This window comes from Bicyclus anynana, chromosome 6 (assembly GCF_947172395.1).
Source record: "Bicyclus anynana chromosome 6, ilBicAnyn1.1, whole genome shotgun sequence".
Lineage (NCBI taxonomy): Eukaryota > Metazoa > Arthropoda > Insecta > Lepidoptera > Nymphalidae > Bicyclus > Bicyclus anynana.
Genome location: NC_069088.1, coordinates 5961104 through 5978347, shown reverse-complemented (window position 1 = coordinate 5978347; position 17244 = coordinate 5961104). Strand labels below are relative to the sequence as shown.

Here is a 17244-nt window from a genome sequence, read left to right as displayed (position 1 = left end):
CATTATTCGAGAGATCGTGAGCGATTCAGGTATCTAATATGAAAGGAATTTGAATTACGATGTAATTTATCTAGTGGCTACACGGATAATAATTGTGTGTTGATAAATTGGTTACTTACGTAATTCAAAATATTTAAAAATATGTTTTTACTATTATAATAATATAGTACATGTTATTATAAATTACAGCCACTGCAGAAGTGATGCTTCGTAAAATGTTAATTTTTTTACTTTATTTATTTTAAATCAAGTCAAGTCAAAATTAATTTATAAGGTATAGTTTACAAGCACTTTTGAAACGTTAGCTAATGTTATTAGAAAATGGGATAGTTCGTCCAAGACTTAAAATTAACGAGGTTTAGGTAATATTATCAAAGTCCTAGATTTCGTGGATTTTATACGACTAATGAGATCATCATCATAGAGCCCTGATAGCCTCTGTGGATATGACCTATGCCTCCGATACCGGAGGGTATGGGTTCGAATCCGGTCTGCGACATTCACCTCCAACTTTTCAGTTGTGTGCATTTTAAGAAATTAAATATCACGTGTATCAAACGGTGAAGGAAAAACATCGTGAGTAAACCTGCATACCAGGGAATTTTCTTACTTCTCTGCATGTGTGAAGTCTGCCAATCCGCATTAGGCCAGCGTGGTGGACTATTGGCCTAACCCCTCTCATTCTGAAAGGAGACTCGAGCTCAGCAGTGGGCCAAATATAGGTTGATAATGAATGAGATCGTTTATAAGTATTACTTACGGTTGCATTCATCTAATTTCGTTAAATATTAAATTGATAGTTTATAGAACAACTAACGAACAAATAAAGCTTGCCGACATGTTGCCGACTAAGAATCTCTGAGTTTACAAAAGGATGATTTGTGTTATTGGCAACGTAGGGCATTACTTCTCGTATCCACGAGCATAAAGCGAAAGCCCCTTAAGAGGCGGCCGCGGTATTGTGAGGGCGATCGATGCTCACCCGCGGCCAGACAAAGGACAGGGGAATATTGTTTGTCACAAAATTTATTATGGCGACAGACAGAGCGGGGCTCGGACGGAGCGACGGAGAGACTCGTATCCTGTATATCACAGATAACGACGCGGTTTGAGCGCACTGGGTGTTGTTTACTGCGACAGTGTAGCCGCAACCGCAAACGCGTTCGCTCTCCGAGCTGCAGCTGCGGTTTGCTGTTCAGAATTTTGAGACATATACAGAAAGAAGAAGAAGATGAAACCGAAATGATAAGAAAGAGATATACAGAAAGAAGAAAAAGAAGATGAAACCGAAATGATAAGAATATGCGACTGATTAGAAATTATATCAATAGTTAAATGTTTTCTCAATACTAGTCTTTAAAGAAAAGCTTTTTAGCGAATTGAAGAAAATACGAAAGAACATAGATGAAGGATTTTTCACACACATATTAAGTATGATACAAAAAAGTGTGTACCTGCATTAGTAAAGCAACATCAAGTTTGGTTTTGCACGTTGGTTAGTTAAGTTCATTTATGCAAGAAAAATAAACAAACGTAAATATTCAAATTTTACTACAGAAGTTTTCAGGACAACACTGCGATGCACCTTTATTCCTAGTCGCGACAATGTTGAGGAATAAATTCATAACGAACGAAGGCCATTTCATCGCGCGACGTAAAACTGTAGTGCGAGTTTAACTTAACGATCTGCAGTCTTAGCGCTAACATATTTTCGTGGCGTAGTCTTTAAAGCTGGCTTTCCATCAGAGAATGCGTAGCGAGGTAAAGAGTTATCTGATCGTACCGATGTACCACTATTAGATGTATTCGTAAGTCTTTTGTTAGCTCGATGTTGTAAGAAAGCGTTGAGCCGTATTTCATACGAGTAATTTCCTAGATGATCTGGCAAGTGTCATAACAAATAAATGTTACTCTTTATAAGCAGTCAATTCTTACCAATCTTTCAACTCCCAATACTTAATCAAAAATAGCAATTCAATCCGAAGTGCTAACCCACATACACAATTATCCATTTAGCTTTCTCCAAATTTTCCTTTTCAACAATTGATTAGCTATGTTTATTTGCGCTATATTTATAATTTTTATTTGGTCTGTAATATAGTTTTATCTTAGTAGCGGACCCAGGCAAGCTCCGCTTTAAAAGTTACTTAACCAAGTAATGGCAAGAAAGCCTCGTATAAATAAAAGATAAAAGAAAAGGATAAAAGATATGTCACTAACTTATATAAATAACGTATAGACAAAAAACACATTGTTAACCATCAGGCATAAAATGTAACGTTTAAGGCTTTAATTTTTCGCATCGCTTAGCTTCTCTGCGCATCCTCGGTGGAAAGGCAGCTTTTCCGTCTACATTCTACAATCTTTTATCAAACGTCTCAAAGAATACCATGTTTATGGTCTGAGAGAACGAGTTACGGGGAAATGTAATTTAGATGTGAATAAACTTCCTCGGACATACTTGGAGTCGGACCACTATGTACGAGGTTATGGTAATATGCCGCCATTACTACAATAACCTTATATATACTACAGTCATGATAGCCCAGTGGATATGACCTCTGCCTCCGATTCCGGAGAGTGTGGGTTCTAATCCGGTCCGTGGCATGCACCTCTAACTTTTCAGTGGTGTGGATTTTAAGAAATTAAATATTACGTGTCTCAAACGGTGAAGGAAAACATCGTGAGGAAACCTACACACCAGAGAATTTTCTTGATTCTCTGCGTGTGTGAAGTCTGCCAATCCGCATTGGGCCAGCGTGGTGGACTCTTGGCCTAACCCCTATTCTGAGAGGAGACTCGAGCTCGGCAGTGAGCCGAATATGGGTTTATAACGACTACAATAACCTTACTGCGTAACAAGTAGTGTAAAAATAAACTAAATGTCTTTAGTTCGACTCTTGGGTCGGCCTTTCTTTGTCGGAAATTCTCAATCTCTCTCAAAACTGTCTGCACGTTGTTGGTGTTGATATAGCCCCGTGCCTCGGAGAGCATGACGATTGGTCCTTGTCATTAACATGTGCTGGTGATCGTTACAAAAAACAAACATTATCACCCGTCATTCTGCTTCGGAGCAACGTGGTAGGTCTAACTTCAATATTCCTTCTCTTATACAGTTCTTTACATGTAGGATGGTGCGGGTGACAGTTCGTTTCACTCTTGAAAGTTTGCCGCTATTCACGATAATAGTACGTATTATGATCGTCATACAGGCGACTGTCACCGTACCCATGCTATCTGAAAAACACTTTAAGGAGGGAGGCCTGAACTTATGTTGGCCTTTAAAATTGGTTAATAATGATGATTGAAAGTTTAATTTTCGAATTTGATATTCAGGTAGGTTTCATAGATTATATTCTTCATATTTTCACAAATAGTAGATTACGACACGAACGGATTATCACACTAATATTATTAAGACGAAAGTTTGTGTTTAAGTGTGTATGTTTTTCTTCCATTGCGCTGCGGCTACTGAAGCGATTTGTCTGAAATTTGGAATGGAAATAGATTTTACTCTGGATTAAGACAAAAGGTCTACTTTTTGTCCCGGAAAAATTTATGGTTCCCGCGGGATTGTATAAAAATAAATTCCACACGGACGAAGTCGCGGGTGTCCGCTAGTTATAAACAAAATGCGAAAGTAAAACCGTACGAAGCGTGGTTTATAATATCTGATATATCATATAGTATCTAAACAAATACCAAGACAAAAACATTGTAAACAGTGTAAAGTGAATCCTGGTGAAACGGATTCTAATATCATTAAGTAAGCCACCTTAGGGGGATGAAAAAGATTATATTGATACAGATTCTATAAAAATTCGTACCTGGATTCATTTTCCTTATCGGTTCACTTAGGGGCCCGGTGAAGTTAAATTATGGGCCATTATGGGTTCTAAAAATAAACGTCATTAGGTTAAGCGATCATTACGCCCGAAGATTGGTTCAGGGTAGTGATCTCTGTCGTCATTTTGTTGCTAAAATATGCTTGAAGCCTTATTTTTTATGTCATTCATAATTATGGAAGCATCATAAAAAATCCGACAAGTGCGAGTCGGATCCGCCAACCGATGTTTTAATATTTATCTTAACATAAACCATAGACGAACTTAAAATATAGTATATATTTTTATGATTTAATTACATATGGATTTTAGATTTCCCTGCAACATATTTTTTACGTTGATCTAAGTTTGATTTTTTCAAAGTTTTGAGAGCTTTTAGGGTTTTGTATACAACCTACAACAACGACATACGTGAGGGAGGGAGAGTGAGGGTTTAATTTCAACACGACACCTCCACGTGTTTGGAAGGTCTTGACAGACATACAGACAGCAAAGTGATGCTATATGGGTGTAGTACGAATGACGAACCCTAATAAAAGTTGGTATTAGGGGCATACCTTTTTCCGTATCCTCTTTGTACTTCTAGGTGACGTAGCTGATGATAATTCGTAGCGATCTGTAAACAAATAAAAAAACTTCGTTAACATATTTCTTAGGCTGGTTGTAGAGTCACGCTGACCGGACGCTGATCGTCGGCGCTGGCAGCTCAGCGCGTAGCCGACCATCGCACGCGCTGATAGCTACGCGTTATTCTGAAACGCTTTCTAGGATTTCATACATTTCGTCTGTCAGTGCCGATGGCCAGCGTCTTGTCAGCGTGAGTCTAAAACCAGCCTTAATAATTGATTAAGGGGCTGGAGTCTTGGACTGTAACCCACCACCCACCCATATACCCACTCACACAGTTCTTTCGTTTATTATTATAAAAGAAGAAAGTTGTCTTTAGGTCTCGTGCAAGAAGGCAGAGCAGTGATAAGTATATAAGAGGGGTCCCAATGTTTCAACCGTCGTCAAAATGGTGACCCCGTATCGAAAAGTCCAGTGGTCGACCTCTTCACTTTGTAGACCGACTGCATCAAGGGGTTACAAGGATCCGAAGGATGCAGGCAAATAGATTGCATGTTATTTCAAAGTCCTTACAAAAGGCCTATGTCCACCACTTACAACGGCCAATCACATGGCCAAGTGCGGAAACGGCCCAGAAGAAAGAAGAAGGCCTATGTCCAGCAGTGGATTTCCATCGGCTTATAATAATGACGATGACAAATAAAAATGATGTTTTATAATATTTAATACTGTTGTTTACTGTTTAGGTATGTGAAATCGACTTCTGGTTACATAAGACAGAATCGCAAGTATTTTAATTCAACAAACGAATCTGAAAATAAAGCCCACCCTCATAAATCAGAACAACGGGCTAATGAATTTAAATGTTATTCAATTAAATGCACATGAATTATTCAACAAAGAATGCTAACGTAGGAAAGAACGAAGGTTGGCAACCTTCGTCGCCCAGCCTTAAAGATTTCTTAGAGCGAGTAATTAATTACTTTTCAGTGATATACGGAGTCTACGAGAAAACAAAGATATTCAGGAAGCTATGGGGCAGGTTTTTGTTGTGCTGTGCGATTGAATAACATTATTCGTTCGTGACTAGACCATTGTTTGTTACGGCTCTACGTTATTTATATTTAATTAATTGTTACATTTTATTTAGATTGACGCTTTCGTGACTCTATTTATTGTTATTGATAACAAATGTGTAATGCATTATTGAATATCATTAATAAATTATGTTAAAGAATACCACACTAACATTTTCCGTGCCTTTGCGGTAATGTTTGAGATAGAAGAAGTGGCACAACATTGGTAGTAGGGTTCAGGTTATAAATAATTACTTAGCTATAGAGACTTTTGATCGATCTTTGAAAATTTCGAAATTTTTAGATTCTTAGCTAAGTGGCTATTCATAGCGGCGAGTATCTGATTAATAAGACACACAAGTCAACTGCAAAAACACCAATGTTTCAAAGTCTATTCGCATTTTATCACAGTGTTATTCATGTACGCTTGACAAACGTTGGAGAATCGCCAGTGTGAAGCGGCTGTACAAGAGGTTATATATTAATATCGTTGGTCGGCACTCCCTGAATGTTTCATGAAAGAAGAAACCTTTTAAAGCTTACATTTTTAATTTCCCCTCACAAAAGTACCAAAATGTTCCCGAGAATTAAATAAAATCTTCGTAAAATATCACATCGAAATATCATCATTTGTCATACGCTTTTAATGGGGGATATTCTTTCCATTTATCTGTTTCAACAAAATTTTGAATTTCAGATTTGAGAGCGACGCGACGCGACGCGACGGGGCGGCGCTGCTTTTAATGGATGAATAATATTAACCAGTGTAGCGGAATAGAATCCATAATTATATGTTTTCATGTTAACAGATTTCTCCCACTTAGGTGGTGAAAGGAAAATGGTAGTCTTTTTTATATAAATATACTAACGGACGCCCGCGACTTCGTCCTCGTGGAATTTAGTTTTTCACAAATCCCTCGGAAACAGATCCAAAAAATCCATTTCCATTCCAAATTTTAGCCAAATCGCTTCAGTAGCAGCGGTTCTAAAGAGTAACAAACATCCAAACATCCAACGCGCACACAAACTTTCGCGTTTATAATATTAGTAGGAAGTAGGATATATTTGGTTATTTTTTGATTTTTAACTATACTTATAAAATACAAAACATAAACTGTATAAAAAAGCATCCCTCGTTTGCGTTTGTTGTTTCGTTGAAGGCTTTTGAGTGTCCAAGTAACTGACAGTCAGGGTTTCTGAGTGAAACACAATAGGTACGCGCCGTCTCAAGGATGCTGCCTTCTGTATCCGACCGCAAGGAATATGTCCAACAATGCGCTATCTTATGCCCATCAACGAGAGACATAGCAGAAACCCATTCCCATTATTATGGGGCTTTAGGCACTCATACAATCAGAAAAAAAGACACAGGTGTTAAGCCTCATATCGTCAGCCTGTGATATCATATTCATATCTTCAAATCGGAACACAATATCCTGCTTGACAAATGCTTTTCTGCTACTTTTAGGTCATTATCAACCAATTTTCGGCTCATTGCTGAGCTCGAGTCTCCTCTCAAAATGAGAGGGGTTAGGCCAATAGTCCTCCACGCTGGCCCAATGCGGATTGGCAGACTTCACGCACGCAGAGAATTAGAAAATTCTCTGGTATGCAGGTTTCCTCGCGATGTTTTCCTTCACTGTTTGAGACACGTGATATTTAATTTCTTACTTTTAGGTAACATATTAAAATAAAATTGGATTGTTCAGACAAATCAACTTGCATCTGTAAGTTTTTAGTAAACAGTAGGAAAATTTAGTTTAAAGGCTTTTATATCTTAACATATACGTTTATCAAAAGCCGTCTTACACGGTCTTAGAAAAATGTAAAACGCTGCACCAAAGAGAGAATGCAACTTGCATAGCTGCATTTCTCAGATATTTTGCAGTGAACTTATACATTCATCACAGTATCGGGTCGCGGGGACGCTTTGTCTCCAGTCTGAATATTAAATGAATTGCTGTAGCCTTGTTTATTTACAGGAACCTCGGCTCTCGGTGAAACGATTTGTTGCAACTATCTTGCGAGCTGAGAGCTTCACGCTTGATGAATAATTAAGACGGAGATGCGATAGCCAGTCTTATCGTTTCGCTGCTATTGTTAAACTGTGATTATTAAAATGTGATAAACACCTAGACAGTACTCTGCCTAGTCACAGTACCTAGTCGACAGTTTGTTTATTATATGTGCCTCTTGCATGAACTTTATAATCATGATAATGATGAAACTGTCGACTAGGTACTCTGCCTAGTCACAGTACTGAACCTAGTCGACTGTTTGTTTAGTCCTCGTTCGCACTAGAGCTTTTTTAGCGGACGTTAAAAAAGCGATCAAATACAACAAATGCATTCCCAAGTGTATGTTCACGCGACAGCGTTTTTAAAAGACGACGCTTTTTTCGATTTTGCATTTTTCAATTTGGAAAATTGAAAAATGCTAATTTCTATTCATTGTAACATGATGAAACGTATACAATAACCTGCCTAGGAGTATGAAGAATAACTGTACCAAGTTTCGTTAAAATCCGCCGAGTAATTTTTGTTTCTTTAACGAACATACAGACAGACAGACAGAAAGACAGACAGACAGACAAAAATTTTACTGATTGCATTATTGGCATCAGTATCGATCACTAATCACCCCCTGATGGTTATTTTGGAAATATATTTCATGTACAGAATTGACCTCTTTACAGATTTATTATAAGTATAGATAGAAGATATGCATTAATCTTTTGGTATTTAAGTGTGTAATGATTATCAGTAAATATGTCTTTTATTGTAATACACTTGTACCTACTATTATGGCGTATTTTGTGGTAACACACCATCAGTAGTCTGGTGTCCTGATAAGAGACTTGAGAGTAATCGCTACTAAGCGATAAAGCCGCCTTTTGTGTTCTTCTTTTTCATCATCAATCATCGTTAACAGCCTCAGACAAATTATAGAAGGACCTGTATCGCACTCATAGTCACGAACAAAATTGTCTGTCAATTTCTGAGGAAAACGAGCTTAGATTTTGCATATATCTCATACTAAAGTAAAAGTATTTGCCCGTTTTTTACACAATTCGATTACACAAAAAAGAATTTTTACGGAGCTCTTTAGCCGATGAACACGATTACAATTATTTAACATCGATTCTATATAGACTGTTTTTATAATCGCATTAGATCGTTGATCAGACTTTGACAGAAAAGTAACGTCTAGCGAGGCAGGCCTTCCTCTTGCATGAACTTCCAAACAACGACTTGACCTTCTTTTTATATAACTATTTTTGTTGTACTTCTTTTTGCTATAGTTCAAATTGTTATTATTTTCATAACGCTACTTTATTAACGCATTTTAAAATTATCGAATAACTTTCATATTGAACCGTAAGTACGCGTACAATGTGGGCATCGAAAAGGAAATAACTTGTCTATCGTCTAGTCGAAGCGAGGCTTTGTATGTGGCGGTGTTTGTTCAAAACTTCTACACGCCGGTGTATCGGGACAGGACACTTTGTCTGCCGTCAGAATCTTAAACGAACTACTGTCGTTTTATTTGTTTAAGTCGCTACGAAATGTAGTAAAATCAATGTATGCTAAGTTTGTCATAAAGATATATTATTTATTTTAATACTAACTAGCGGACTCTACAGACATACTAAATTGTGTGCGGAAAGTAAAGTTGCAGTGCCAAAAAAAATCACCGAATGATTCCACCGCGGCTAGTTGCCTCGACTGGTGACAGAAGGGCTCGCTCATTTTTTGCGCGAAGGATCAGCCAGTATTCTTTTCACCATTACACGTGGGCGTGACTTGTATAGGATAACTTAAATTAAGCTTAAGTTCCATATTGTATACATGAAAATCAGTGTTCAAGATATCGAATGGGCACCACTATTCTTTCACTAACTATTCCTAAAAACCTATCTAAGATCTACCTTGTCAGACAATAGTGACACATTATATCAATCAAAGCTGGCAACCAGTTGCTTAGTTCACAAAAGTGCATTCATTAGAACCAATTGTATCTTTGAGTATATTTACTTACTCATGTACCAACGAATTTGGTTTGAAATAATTCTTTGGTAAAACTTTCTGTAACACCCATATATATGTATGGATAAAGGACGGTATCCATCTGTATAATAATATTAACTTACATAGGTAAGAACTTGACTTAGAACATTTTGTAATATCTACATACTTTGTCTGAAAACATTATGAATTCCAAGTTTATATAATGTATGTGCCAGAGATCGGGAAACGACAGCACTTTGTTCTCTGTCTGAATGTTAAACGAAGTATTGTCGGCATGTTTACACGGAGCCCAGGTCTGGGTGATGCGATTTGTTATTGTTCCGAACTCTCTTATGTGGGGCGAGCATTTGCGATTTGAATGACTGTTGGTTGAAGCCGAGTCCCTAGTGTAAGCTCTATATGGCTTTAGAAATACAGATATCGAATTTCTGTATGTACATACGGATGTCTAAGTTTGTCAATGTTTATTGTTTATATATTTAAACAAGGTAATCATCATCATTATCAGCCGATGCACGTCCACTGCTGGACATATGCCTCTTGCATGGACCTCCAAGCACAACGGTCTCGAGCTGCCAGCATCTAGCGGTTCCCTGCAACCCGCTTGATATCCTCAGTCTACCTAGTGGGGGGTCGCCATTCCAACACATTGGGACAACGTCCCCCCCACCTTAGTCTTAGTCCCCCAACGTCCATCGGCTCTTCGAACTATGTGACAACTTCTGCTTCGCGACTCGCTGAGCTATTTCAATGACTTAGGTTCGTCTGCGGATGTCCTCATTTCTGATTCGATCACGCAGAGAAACTCCAAGCATAGCTCGCTCCATCGCAAACTGACTTTGAGCCGTCAAATAAGGCCCATAGTTAGAGACCAAGTCTCGGATCCGTAGGTCATCACTGGCAACACGCACTGTTCGAAGACTTTTGTCTTCAGGCACTGAGGAATTTTGAACGCAAAGATGTCACGGAGTTTCCTAAACGCAGGCAATCCGAGCTGGATTCGGCGGTTCACCTCAAACAAGGTATTAACTTCCAATTTGTATCTTTATGACAAATGTATATAGGTATACAAAAACATGAACCAGGGTACGTACGGGTTCGAAACTAGTCGGGCATACTCCGACGTAATATCACGTGAGTTTTAGCCGTGTTTCATAATCAATTAATATGAATAATTATTACTTAAATGCATCCTATAATCATTTTAGTACATATATGCCAATGTGTATAAATAGTTATCAATTTGTTGCTAATCGTGTAGAAACTTTATTGTTGTGTTCAATGCTATATCGAGGTCGACGATCGATACAAAGTGATTCATAAATGAGATAGAATACAATAAGATCCTAATAGCATAAATCAAGCACACGTGGAATACGGCTGCATTTCCGCGTTGGACAACCAGGTTGATCCATTACGCAAAAATGAGTCAGTCATGTCATTCATAAATTGTGTTTTAAATGTAAGTCGTAATTGTTTTCTTTTTTAACCTACTTCAAAAAAGGAGTTGTTTGTTATGTTTGTTACCGCATAACTTCGTCATTTCTTAACCAATTTTAAAAATTCTTTTTTTGTTGTAGTGTTACAAACAAGGGCTAACTTGTAAATAACAAGTTGTTAGCCCTTGTTGTGTAACAAGGGCTAACTTGTAAATAAATAAAAAAAAACAGTCTACATTTTTTTTTTATTTATTTACAAGTTAGCCCTTGTTAGCCTTGGTAAGTGATAATGCAGACTAAGATGGAAGCGGGCTAACTTGTTAGGAGGAGGATGAAAATCACCCCTTTTCGGTTTGTACACGACATCGTACCGGAACGCTAAATCGCTTGGGTACGTCGATGTCGGTAGGGTGGTAACTACCCACGGCCGAAGCCTCCCACCAAATAATAATAATAACACTGCAAAAAACATTAAGCATATTTGAAACAGTAACTAAATATTCGCATCTATTATTTGCAAAATCATTTAATTTTGTACTTTGTAGTGACAATTATTTGGATAGGTACTATTTGCAACATTTTTGGTTAGGTAAAATACAGGACAGGATGTGCATGGGACGGGTATGGGACTCACGTCCTAGTTTTATTTGCGGTGTACAACAGCTGTAGCGAGCACGTTTATGTGAATTGTCCCGATCAGCACACTCTCGTTACAGACTATTTGCCGTTCGATGGCCGCCATTGAAACTAATAGTGTCTGCTGCAATTATCCCTTCAGTTGTATGCCTACCTATCACACACACGAATCTATACTTAGGTAGGTATTATAATATAATGTAGTATATATAGTTATATATCTTACTAGGTGACGCCGCGTGGATTCACCCGCGTGGTACCCGTTCCCGTAGGAAAACGGTAATAAAATCAAGGCCAATACACTATGAATATATAGGGCAAGCCCTCCATCCTTATATTATAGGCGAGTGGATAATATGGAGCTTAGTACCACAATGCTCCTCCGATGTGGAATTGCGGGGTTAAACGTTAATGATCACTACCAGATGGTTCCACTATGAAACAACCGAAACCGTCTAGATAACCGAAAAAAAATTCTCTTGGGTCTTGCACGGAATTGCATTGCATTTGGCATGAACTGATATCAATCAACTTGTCATTTAAGGTACTGTTATAGATGCTCTAAAATAGCATGCTAAAAATGTGCTATTAAGTAGCTACGAGCATGCTTATCATCAGTTTACATTTGCTAGCAATAAGTATGCTCTTGAATAAGTGCTTGTAAACTAAGCCTACTTGAAATAAATAAATTTTGAATTTTTTGAATTTTTTGAAGTATGCTCAAAGCAAACATTCCAATTACACATGCTAATTTGTATCTATCGCTCTCTGTCTATAGGATCGTGTCCGTGTTATCTTGACAGACAGGGAGAGATGAAGGTGAAGAGAATACAGAATAGCAATGCTGATTGACTAGCATACTCAATAAGCAAACCTGTTCAGACGCGCTAAAAGCACGCCCCCTTCCATCCGCGCAGCAAGTAGCATGCTCATAAATCGCACCACTGTTGATTTTTGAGCAAGCAAGAAATAAGCATGCTCAGTATTAGCAATGTTGCGATACACATGCTAATAAGTAGCAACTGCTCAATAGTAGCATGCTTTCGTGCTTGAAATGAGCATGTATAACAGTAGTTTTATGCTGTATTTAAACAACTGGGTCTATAAGTATAATTACGAATGTCTGGTTTATAAACATCCTCGCAAAGCCTTAAAATAGCAAGCCATAATAACAGTCAATATTTGAAGGTGGTAGAGGTTAAGCACCGACCTTAAGCAAATAGTAACCCATTATTGGTTAGCTCGGCAAGCGTTAATAGTTTGACCAAATACAAGTATATCAACATTGTCTAAGTGCTAAAATTAATTAATGTTTTGTTAACACTTCGATAGCGTGAGCTGACCTTAGCACCTTTCACACATTGTCTTTTGGATAAGAGTCTTTTTATCACTGAGATATTAGTAATTAATATTTTTTATTATTAGCTGACCCAGATAATTTCTTTTGCCATAAACATAATTCCTGGGAAACATATTTTTGGGGTGGGTCACCCATGTTATTAGGGGTATGAAAAATAGATGTTGACCGGTTCTCAGACCTGCCATACTAAAATTTCAGAAAATTAGGTCCAGCCGTTTCGGAGAGAGGAGGAGGAGGAGGAGTAACTTATACCTTAGTAACACTTCAGAAGAACTTAAATTACTTTAAAGACAACATGGTGGGAGACTTCGGCCGTGGCTAGTTACCACCCTACCGGCAAAGACATACCGCCAAGAGATTTAGCGTTCCGGTACAATGCCGTGTCGAAACCGAAAGGAGTGTGGATTTCGATCCTTCTCCTAAAAAGTTAGCCCGCTTCCATCTTAGACTGCATCATCACTTTCCATCAGATGAGATTGTACTCAAGGGCTAACTTGTAAAGAATTAAAAAAATAATACACATACGAGAGATGCATATCCATATCATATAATACGGATCCAGTCATCCTATAGGCTCAAGAACTCCACGGATAAGGGTCTTACTCCGCATCGAAAGCAGGGTTCAATCCCCGCCCGTTGGATAATTGTCGTACCCACTAACACAGCCCTTATGACTAAATAATGGTCTTTTTAAAAAAACATAGCAAATATTCTTTTTAATAAATCACCGAAAATTACTTGCACGGTAGCATAATCCGTGATTTAGAAATTCCGAAATTGCTTCCAAGAATAAGCGAATGGGTGAAAAGAATAAATTAATTTATGATTATATAGCTGCCTTTTACAGGGAAGAGATTTGTTTGATTGTATTAAAATATTAACGTAAATAAACTCTTGTCGTCGCGCCACGCATCCTAAATAAGACGAGTCTAATTTCACGGAGGGTTTTGTCTAAGAGCAATGCGGTGCCTCCTTTCGCTGCGAAGTGAAAATACTTTGTTTCGCTTTATTAAGATAATAGACCTACGGGTCATTAACTTATCTAGAAAGGAATTATTTAATTAAATATTATTGCTATGAATAATTAAATATTATTTTCATTAAAAATTGAACTTTCGTCCTCTCACTCTGTTAGATAGCTGTCCATAAATATTACTAGTGCTGCTACTAACTAACTAAAAATAGTGTGCGTTTTCAACAATGAGCTATTGGAAATAGGCTGATCTTAATGATTTTAACTATAATTATGAATTCTGTGCGTCTTTACTGAAATGTTTTTAACCAATTTATCGATGAATACATACTTTATAGTTGCCTTTATACAAAATACATACTTTAGTTACTTTGTTTGTCCAAGTTTGTTAACGATTACTATGATGATGATTTTAATTTCTGTGTGTCAATTGCAATCTAAACGTTTTGAATCGCGTGAATAAACAAAGTCTACTCTTAGTTTTGTTGCTTTAGGGTGTTATTTTCCTGACGGTTGCGGATATTTTCAATTTTCTCGGCTGTGGGCGCCTCCTTTTTATTACTTTCTTTTTTGACTTGCATAATAATGTGTGAAATTAATATTCCGATGACATCCCTCCCTTTTGTCAAAATTCAACATTATTTATAACGTAAAAAAACAAAAGTAAAAGGGTTTTAAACACCAAAGTAATGTATTTTATTAAGTACAGTATAATAATAAATAAATTGTTTAAATGTATGGATGTTTGTTGCTTTTAACGCAAAGACATTTAGAATGGAGATACATTTTACCCTAGATTAACATTTAAGCAAAGTTTTATAACACATAGATAGTTTTTAGTCGCAGGATCCGTTAAGTCGTTTTATGTGCCCCAAAATGGGAGCCCTTGACGCATCGCTACGCTATGATAAGTACTTCTAAGTACGCTTTAGTGCATGTCGGCGAATGAAATTAGCTTAGCTCCTATGCTCACATAGTCACAGAAGTGGCTTACGTTTGGAGTGAAAAATTGTTAGGTGTTACGGGTCTATGGGTTATAGTCAAAGCATGTAAGCTACTTTTTATCCGGGAAAATTAATGGTTCTTGCGGGATTTGTGAAAAACTGAACTTCAAACGGACGAAGTCACCCCCATCCATCATCATAGGGGCATCCCCTAGTTTTTTAAATTAAAACATATACATTAATGAAAATTAAAAAAAAAATAAAGGTAAATGAATAAATAAAAAAAAAACTATTATAACTGATAAACAACTTATAATCCCCAACGTTAATATTTTAATGACGGGCTATGCATTAAACCCAGAACGGCAGTTCAATGGGCGCGATAATATGAAAAGTGACGTGTTTAATTAATCACGGGCAAAGCGGAGCGCAAACACTAGCGTATCTGCGCTTAATAGTGGTGGGACAGAAGCTTTTGATTAATCTATAGTTAAATATTAATTTACTATTAATTTTTTTGGCTCGCTGGTCCAGTTGTTCGCCTAAGTGGCTTTTGAAGTCGCAGGTTCGAGTCGTGGGCCGGGCTATCACCCTCTTTTTTCAAATTACTCAGTAGCAGCCCAGAGTTGGGAAGTAAATAGTACATTCACTGTTAGGCTGTCGATACCTGTTATTATCATTATTCATTAACTCGTCACTCGGACCACCGGCCACATCCACAAAACGACGCTATCGGCATATTTCCTGTAGTTTTCATACATTTTATATGGTGGGCAGTAGCCGCCACATGCTACAATCTTCGCTGCTCGCTTCTTGTGGCCCTAACTGGTCACTAAACGCCGCAACACGCCACTCGCGTGTTTATGATACTGCATGTATAGGCTAAAAACGTAGCAGCCACCGTCCACAAGTGTCGACCACTTGTAGTGGCGTTTGTGGCTGTCGCGTGTGCCCGTGTGCGGCGACACTAACATCTGATAGTGGTGGTTGCAGATTCAAAACATTATCACCCTAATTCCAATTTCAAATTCCTAAATTTCCAAATTTGGAAATTTATAATTTCAGGCGAGAGAAACGGACGGAGAAGTTTAAATGTGACTTTTGGTTTATTTATTTTTAGGTATATATTTAAACCTTCGTCATGAATTATTTCATTATTAGTGATAACATGAGTCTGATCCTGAATACGGACTGACATAGTGGCGTTTTCGTACAAGCACTTCAACGCTTGGATATACCTGTAATCAATTCGGCATCTCTGCAATGACCTTAGCACAGCCCAGGTTTCCACCGAATCGAAGGCTTTCTCATAGTCCACAAACGCTAAGCAAAGTGGCTGGTTATACTCGTGAGTCTTCTGTATAACCTGCCGCAGCGTATGGATGTGGTCTATGGTACTAAAGCCTTTTCGGAAACCGGCTTGTTCGGGAGGCTGGAAGTCGTCAAACCTATTAGCGAGACGATTCGTAATGACTCTCGAGAACAATTTGTAAACATGGCTTAGCAGCGAGATGGGTCTGTAATTCTTCAGCAAGGTGTTGTCACCTTTTTTGAAGAACAGAACCACCACGCTCCTATGCCACGCCTCAGGCGTCGTGCCCTCGTGAATGACGGAATTGAACAATCGCTGCAATGCTTGAGCAATCGTACGAGGCCAATCCAGTTGCAGCGAGGAGTGCGTCAGGGAGATGTGATCTCTCCGAAGCTATTTACCGCCGCATTGGAAGACGTCTTTAAGCTTCTGGACTGGGGCGGACTTGGCATCAACATCAATGGCGAGTACATCACTCAACTGCGGTTCGCGGATGATGTAGTCATCATGGCACAGACTCTGGATGACCTTAGTACCATGCTCAATGACCTCAGCAGCGTTTCTCAACAGGTGGGCCTGAAAATGAACATGGGCAAAACAAAAATAATGTGTAATGCTCATGTATCGCTCCACCCAGTTATAGTTGAGAACGCTGCACTCGAAATTGTAGACGAATACATATACCTAGGACATATGATCCAGTTAGGTAGGTCCAATTTCGAGAAAGAGGTGAACCGTCGAATCCAACTCGGCTGGGCTGCATTCGGGAAACTTCGCGACATATTTTCGTCCGAAATTCCTCAGTGTCTGAAGACAAAAGTCTTCGAACAGTGCGTGTTGCCAGTGATGACCTATGGTTCCGAGACTTGGTCGCTAACTATGGGCCTCATAAGAAGGCTCAGAGTCACACAGCGGGCGATGGAACGAGCTATGTTAGGAGTATCTCTGCGTGATCGAATCAGAAATGAGGAGATTCGCAGAAGAACCAAAGTCACCGACATAGCTCAACGAGTTGCGAAGCTGAAGTGGCAATGGGCGGGGCACATAGTGCGAAGAGCCGATGG

At 38.4% G+C, this 17244-nt stretch overlaps 1 protein-coding gene across 5 annotated transcripts in view; it reads right to left on the bottom strand.

Moving 5' to 3' along the window:
• LOC112046018 (uncharacterized) overlaps nucleotides 1–17244 on the bottom strand; it is a 206347-nt gene that overhangs the window by 27061 nt on the left and 162042 nt on the right. For all 5 annotated transcript variants that reach the window (XM_052882270.1, XM_052882269.1, XM_052882273.1 and 2 more), the window contains one exon: nucleotides 4403–4461. The gene's annotated coding sequence lies outside the window, so the exon portion shown is untranslated. The remainder of the gene's footprint in view (nucleotides 1–4402; nucleotides 4462–17244) is intronic.